The sequence below is a fragment of the Oncorhynchus gorbuscha genome, linkage group LG25 (assembly GCF_021184085.1).
Source record: "Oncorhynchus gorbuscha isolate QuinsamMale2020 ecotype Even-year linkage group LG25, OgorEven_v1.0, whole genome shotgun sequence".
Lineage (NCBI taxonomy): Eukaryota > Metazoa > Chordata > Actinopteri > Salmoniformes > Salmonidae > Oncorhynchus > Oncorhynchus gorbuscha.
Window position 1 is genome coordinate 23,003,305 of NC_060197.1, and position 6,558 is coordinate 23,009,862.

The window sequence follows — 6,558 nt, forward strand, 5'->3', positions numbered from 1 at the left end:
CCTCTGTTTGATACCCCTGATTGGTTAAGAGATGGCTGAGTTATTGATAAATCAGGAAATTTGATTTGACCTGTCTATTTATATCCTTTGTAAATCCACTCCACAATTGCCTGGAATCAAATGGAAATGTTAAGTTTGGCATTGAAATTTTAAAAAGGAAACTTAACCATTTAAATGTTTAACTATATGCATCAAATAATCATAAATCTTCTCGTGGACTAAAAGTCAGAAACTCAATTTGGTATTTGGACTCATCACAATAGTGCCTAAGGAGTTTGAGAAATAGTATTAGCACATATTGTAATATGCTAAAAATACTTCAAATCTTCTTCTCCTGAACTATATGACTAAATGACACCAAATTGGTACATGAGACCAAATTGAATGTAGGTCCATAGTTTGAGAAAAGCTAAGGAATTGGTCAAAAAATGGCTGAGTTATTGACAAATCAAAAATCTGATTTTGTGTACATTCAACTTGAAACTTGTCACTATTTTGGTATTCATATCTTAATTTGGTATTTATATTTTTTTAAACAAGGAAACTATTAATAGCAAATATTTATTGAATATTCAAAACATACAATATAATTGCAAGTGAAGCCGCTCAACAACTACATCATACCAGTCATCCAACAGACTCCCATTCAGAGTGACACACAGAAGCATCCAGGGTCAATGCCCTGCTCAAGGGCACGTTGGCCGATCTACCACCAGGCCAAAAACGTGAACCAGAACCCTCCAAGATCCCCCCTCCCCCACAGTTACCCAATAGCTCTCCCTCAACCATTCGAGACCACTCCCAAGAACTACAATTAATTCACATTTAAGTCATTTAGCAGACGCTCTTAAATGTTAATTCCATTCCCCACCTCCAAGAATCCCCCAATAACCAAGAGAATGAACTAAAGAGAAAAAAAGGAAACGACAGAAGCAAACAACGCAAAAAATATAATAAAACCAAATAATACATTTAAAACAAAGGACATCAAGGACAACTAAAATCATAACAGCAATGCCAACTGTATATGTATGTGTGTGTTCTTGTATGTGTTTATTTGAATGAGAGTGTGTATATCCATGTGGACAAACACCTGCGTGGCATCAGCCTCAGGCTCATTCAAATGTACTTTTAATTATGTTTCGATTATTTTATGCCCCAAATATTCAACATTTTGTTGGTGGCAAGATTCTTTGCAGATGTAACACTAATGCTCAGAATCATCTGCAATCATATTCTCATGAACCGTAACGGCAGATTCACTCAAGATGTTGTATTTACATCGTTACATCAGTCTAAATGGTTTTCACTAAAAATAGTTGCAGTATTCAGATATGGCCACACTGTACATATAGACGCACGTTAGCACATATGCTAATGCGAAAAATACTTCTTTTTTTTGCCGGCTATTCGCACACATCAAAATGTTTCTTGAGGCAAGTCAGTCTGGTAGCCGAAGTCTACGCCCATTGATGGTCAACAGTACCACTCGTAGTAGGAGTGAGAACTATGGATGGGATTCTTCAATTAAGTGTTTTTTATTCAACGAGAGACAACTAGTTTTCATGAGAAAAAAAATCACTTGATAAATACTCCACCAAACATCCTAGTTAGATGTATAATTGCACGACTAAGACCAAAAATGTCAACATTAATTACAGAATTCTTGATTTATCTTAGATTAATTCAGACTTTTTGAGGAAGTGTATACTGGCAATGTTGTTGCTACGGTGTCTGAAGAGGGACAAACAGTAATATTGTAGCTTCACTCGTTTTTCAAGCAAATGTCTTTTGGGGGCGTATGCCAGTCACCGGAGTTGGCTTCGCCCACACCAGGGCTATAAGAAATGAACCGATGGACATGGGGCCATACGTAGAATGTATGCACACATGACTGTAAGTCGCTTTGGATAAAAACGTCTGCTAAATGGCATATATTATATTTATTATATTAATTTGGTATTTAAACCGTATGTATATGGGCCTTAGAAGCTATGTGAATATTAAGTCACTGTTACCTTTAAAAAATATATATTTTTATTGAACATTTATCTAAATAGGCAAGTCATTAAGAGCGAAGTCTTATTTACAATGATGGCCTACACCAGCTAAACCTGGACGACACTGCGGGTTGTGATATCACGGCCAGGTGTGATACAGCCTGGACCTTAGTTGGCTGCACCAGACCAGTTAGTGGGACTATAGATGTCAGTGGCACCATTGGTTACTAGAGCAATAACTATTGCAATATGCAATATTTCACATTGTTGCCATATTACGTGGGTGGAACATAGCCAAACCCTCCCCTAACCCGGATTTAGCTGGGAATATTGTGCGATGTCTCATGGGTCTCCCGGTCACGTCCGGCTGTGAGGGGGTATGATCTTTAACCCTCTCTCTCACTCATCATAATTTTTTTATTCATTCAGGATTATCCGTAATCATGGTAGCATCCACATGAATTTGGATTAGAAATATTTTCTATTCTTATTTATAATAAAAGTGACTCAAATTACACTTAATTATATACCATACATTTCTATTGGGCACAAAATAATCTGAAACACAACCAAAATGAACTCACAAGCTAGATGTAGCCATTGCCTCCAAGGAATATGGGATCAAATGCTAAACCTTTGACTACTTTATTGATAAGCATCTTTAGAATTCATTATTGCTCATCCTTATCGAGGGTGTCAATCATTTCAAACCCCACTGTGTATAAACTATTTAGTTTATTTTACTTTTAAGTAAAATATTTTGAAGGATTACCTGTTGCATTCAAAGAGAACCAACCTACAGTACTAGACTAAACTTCACTTGCATCATCCTTGTGGTATTAAGAGATAAACATGGTTATGCTTTCACTGATTGAACATAAAGTAAATCAGGGATCATCAACTAGATTCAGCTGCGGTCTGATTTTTTTCTTGAGCAGATGGTCACAGATACTTTGTAAATTGCCCGCAAGAAGAAATATAACAAATATAACAAATATAATACTTGACTAAAACATAATTTCAAACTTAGCTTACAATTGTATACGATCACATGTTATGCTTGGGAATAATTATAATTATGCTTCCATAGTTAAAATCACTTGGAGCTGATTTGGTGTTTATTTTATGTCCAACAATACAAATGAAATAAAACATTTTTCTCAGAAAACTTGGAGGACCACATAAAATCACCTACGGGTCAAATTTAGCCTGCGGGCCACCAGATGGGCAACCCTGTCCTACATGATGGAGTGATTGCTTTGTTATCCAACTGATCTTGTGTCTTTCCTGTCATCCTGTGAACCCCGATCATTGCTGCTCACAGTTTTTTTTACCATGTGTTTATTTTTCAGTCATCTAACATGTCAAGCATTCGGTATTATCCTTTGGTGCTTCTGTGAATACTCTAAATGAATCCCAACCCCCTTGGAAACATGTCATATCTGCATATGAAGTAGCCTGAGTGCCTGTCTGTTTGTGTTATCATGCCTACTCCCTGTTACACCAAACTGTTTGTCTTGACAACAACAGCAATGGAGTTGGCAAGAACAGAAACAGACTTGCACCCAGTCCAGTGTTTGAGCCATTGTCAATAAAAACCTTCAGACATTCCACAGATATAAAAAATGAAAGCAGAGTCCAGAGTCTTGGGGTTTCTTTTCTTTTCAAATGATTTTATTGGGTTTCATTGATTGATGAATGTTGTTCCATAATGTATTGCCAGTGAGAGTGAGAGACAGCAGTGAGATATAGTATAGAACTGCAGCAGTATAGAAAGCCTCAGTAGGAATCATCACATTTCTGTTGTTAGTATAAGATTTATCCAAGATTGTCCAACATTCAGATGCTCATTGTTAGTTAGAAAACCAGTGGCCTTCAATGTGTGTGTGTGTGTGTGTGTGTGTGTGTGTGTGTGTGTGTGTGTGTGTGTGTGTGTGTGTGTGTGTGTGTGTGTGTGTGTGTGTGTGTGTGTGTGTGTGTGTGTGTGTGTGTGTGTGTGTGTGCATATACATGTCAAATGTGTGTTTTGTGTGTGTGATTGCGCATACATATGTGCGTGCGTGCGTAAATTGTGTGTGTGTAGTTCAGTTGACAGGCACTAGTGAATCAGGCGTGGATTCTGTGCATGCAGAAGGCCATATTGTTAGTACGTATCTGAAGTGAATGCTACAGTCGGAATACATTGTTTACATTGCGATGTCATAAGAGCCCTGCATTCTTACTTCTAACTGGTCAGTGGGGCTGGAGTGACAGCTAGTGCAACGGCTGGATGACGTCGCTCTAGAATGAGATAAAGAAGAGTGAGACAGTGGTGTAATAGTACTTCTTAATGAAGTACATCTGCACTGGAACCAAATTGAACTGTGTCTCCAAGAACACCCTATTTCCTAGATATTAGTGCACTACATTTAAACAGAGCCACCAGTGAATGGAACTCTTGCGCACTTCCAGGTTTCTATTATGACGACATGCCGGTCCAATCCTTATTGTTCTCATCCTAGACTTCACTGCCAGTTCATACATACCTTCACATTCAACCACCAACTACTACTCCTGATCCAAATACATTATCATCAGACACAGGCCTACCAATGCTAGCCTGGTCCCAGAGCTGTTTGTGCTTTTCCCAGCTCCTTTGCTGTCATGCGTCAAGTCATAAGGAGTTGGCGAGAGAGCGGAAGCATACTGGCGCCCAGGCGTTCTCAATGCAAACCCAATGAGGAAAACCTCCAAAGACTACTGCTACCATATCCCAAAACATGCATTGTATTTCTGTACAGTTCCATTATAGCCCATACGGCCGTATGTGTTGCAGAGGAGCCCCTAGATTTAAGGCAATCCAACTGCTGCTATGTCGGTTACCTTTAGTTCCCAGTTATCGTAAACCATAGAAACCAAGGGAAACGTCGAAGCCTTAGGACTGCAAACTACTGGGCAGCGTCTCCTAGGTCATTGACTCGTATACTACTGTATATACGTTTCCTTGCGTCTTTGAAAACTTGACATGATCTAATTTCCAAATCAGGCAAATTATCCATACTGCATCCAAGAGGGACAATAATATAATTCAAAACCATAGCACACCATAGTATAGCATAGTACCACAAGGGTACACCATACCACGAGAGTAAACCATAGTACCAGAAGAGTACACCATACCACGAGAGTAAACCATAGTGCCAGAAGAGTACACCATACCACGAGAGTAAACCATAGTACCACAAGATAATCATCTCACAGGCAATTCTGACACACACAACTCTGTGCTCTTCAAATCAAATTCTCTTATATCTACCAAGCCTATGACAAGTCTATGACGGGATGGTGGGATTCTTCGCCCTAACAGTCTCAATCCACGTTTAAAAAGTGAATATTTGTGAGGAATTTCTATGTCATTTTATTTGGGGGATTTTTATGTAGCTATGTGATGTTATCATGTGGAAGACACTCCTGAACATTCAATTGGTCCAGAATCGAATGTCTTCACATGTGTGTTTTCTTTTTGGTTGTGCCCAAAAACTACCTCGCATGCAACAGTAAAAAGAAAGGGGATGCCTTCCTCTACTATTTAGTGGCAGTTATAAAGTGAAACATTCAACCCAAAGCACAACACTAAGATCTGATATCTGAAAATCTTCCAATGGTCAAATCCATCAATGCTACATCTTTGGTGGGTTTTTTAACATCTTTGCTACGAGCGAAAAGCACCGCGGTAGGCGCTGTCGCATCTGAGTTAAGAGAAAGATTACATTCGTTTAACATTCGTTGTTGTTTTTTTTGTGTGTAAGCACAGATCTCAGTCACTGGGGTGGGGGGTAGCCATAGAAATAGAATTCATAGAATGGACACATGCCCTTAGAACACTGGAATTCAATTGGTAGTTCCCATAGAAATATCATCTCTAGTTCCCACACCAATGTTGCATGTGTGGAACACTGAGAGAATTCTATCCATTCTTGCCATTGAATGTTCCATTCCAAACTGGTCTCATAGACTAGACGTAACATAAGTAAATGCAAATCCATAACACTGAATTTAGTATTATGTTTGGTATAATGTAAAAATCTATCGAAAATCTTCAATTTTCGTCATGGACAACTTTAGCATTTTAGCTAATTAGCAACTTCTTACTACTTTTTAGCTAATTTGCAACTACTTAGTATGTTAGCTAACCCTCCCCGTAACCCTTTAACCTAACTCCTATCCCTAACCTTAACCCCTATCCCCTAGCCAAGCTAATTCTAGCCAGCTAGCTAACATTAGCAACAACAATTTGGAATTCGGAACATATTGTACGAATTGCAATTTGTAACATATCATGAAATGGATGAAGGACATCCTCAAATTAATACATACCATATGAAACGTAACATATCATATTAAATGGAGTGTCTTGGGTTTACATACAGAACCATACCAAATGCTCGGAGACAACATTGTTCATTCTATTGATTCTGGTCTATGTGGTTAGTACTGTAGGACCCAGCATGAGCTAGCAGGTTATAAGGCATAGAGAAGCACCATAACTACTACAGCAGTGTCATAGGAGAGAGGTTAG